At 33.7% G+C, this 1,663-nt stretch overlaps 1 pseudogene; it reads right to left on the reverse strand.

The window, feature by feature from the left end:
- Positions 1-473: 473 nt before the first annotated feature.
- On the reverse strand, positions 474-570 carry LOC122098720 (annotated as a pseudogene).
- Between the last annotated feature and the right edge of the window lie 1,093 nt (positions 571-1,663).

Below are 1,663 nucleotides of genomic sequence, written 5' to 3' on the forward strand. Positions count from 1 at the left end.
AGAAATAATTTTAACTTATCTGTTAAAATGAGTAGTAGAGAAACTAAAGATATTTCTGGTCCTTGTCTGAAAAAAGTATATTTTAAAATATTTAATATTCTGTTTGTATAATGTCCATAATCTATTTCTTTCTCTCCTAGATAAAATAGTTTGAATTCAACATTGTTTTATAATATATAGGTTCATTAATAAATGTGTCCTTTCAGATTGCTTTCCATATGGAAACAGTTTAAGATTCCTTTAATTCCTAGGTCCTTATAGAATTTTATTTCTTTGGGATAAAATGAGAATGGTATCTTATTTCAAAAGTTTTATAAAGGTTATGTTATGTAAAGGCTTTTCTAAAAAGGTGAAGATTGAATATGCTGATGACAAAATAACTGTTATTTCTACTATTTACATGTATTATTGCACTTGTATATTTGTAATCAACTTTTTAATAACGGTTTTTCATTTCTTGCATCTGAAGAATGAAAAATATGTAATACTTCACAAATTTTCATATCTTCCTTGTGCAAAAGCAATGTTAATCTCTGTATTGTAATTCGGGTAGACGAGCTGCTGAAGCATGTAGTATCCTGTAAATTTAAGTAGTTAATGATGCAATCTTAAGACAGGCATATATTCTAGATTACCTATTTGTAACAAGGAAACCTTATTGTTCCCATATTTGCTATTCATCTTATTTCTGTAAAATTCTGTGTATGGTGGACAAAACTTATATTGTTTGTTCGATTGCTCACATTTGCAAATTTTGTCAATAACTATTTTAAGTCTTTTTCATTTGAAATTTGATCATACTTTGAAGCCTTTATAGCTACGTCCAAAGGTGATGGATTTTTAAGTACTTATTTATTAACTGATTTAGCTTTGTGGAGGTAATGGATTCAAAGTAAGCCATGCTTAAGAGCTATTTCTAAAATCCTGCAGCTTAAAATTTACCAAATGAGGTCTTACTGGCACAAATGTCTGCCTGACCCATTACCCTTGCTCCATGTAGGAACAGACCAATCAGATCATCTTACCCTGACAGCATAAATTGTCTTATTGGAGCAAAACTAATCTTAGTTACAAATGATCATAGAGTGACGAACAGGTCAGACAAAGCTGGGCGCTGGTGGCTCATGCCTGTAATCCTAGCTACTCAGGAGGCTGAGATCTGAGGATCACAGTTCAAAGCCAGCCCAGGCAGGAAATACTGCGAAACTCTTATCTCCAATAAACCACCAGAAAACCGGAAGTGGTGCTGTAACTCAAGTGATAGAGCACTAGCCTTGAGCTGAAGAGCTGAGGGACAGCGCCCAGGCCCAGAGTTCAGCCCCATGACTGACAAAAAAAAAAAAAGAAGTGTTCAGACTAGAAGGTATTTTTTCAAAATATAATTGTTTATTACACCCTATCATTTCAAAAGTACCTAAAGCCAAGAAGGTGAAAAAATTATTCATATACATGATTACCTCATGTCCTGGCCTGTCTACCATCCAACCAGGCAGGAGCTTACACCACTGATTTTCTATCACAAAATATATTCTATAGCTCCAGGAGAAGTTCATATGTTTCTCCTCATTATTAGGCCTTAAATTGGTAATGTTTTAATTACAGTGATTCCTCTTGCCTCTAGGCTGTACATCTCTAAAGGGTAAAGCTTTAGTTCTAATTCTAC

The sequence above is a fragment of the Dipodomys spectabilis genome, unplaced genomic scaffold, assembly GCF_019054845.1.
Source record: "Dipodomys spectabilis isolate Male_0828 unplaced genomic scaffold, ASM1905484v1 ptg000487l, whole genome shotgun sequence".
NCBI classification, from domain to species: domain Eukaryota; kingdom Metazoa; phylum Chordata; class Mammalia; order Rodentia; family Heteromyidae; genus Dipodomys; species Dipodomys spectabilis.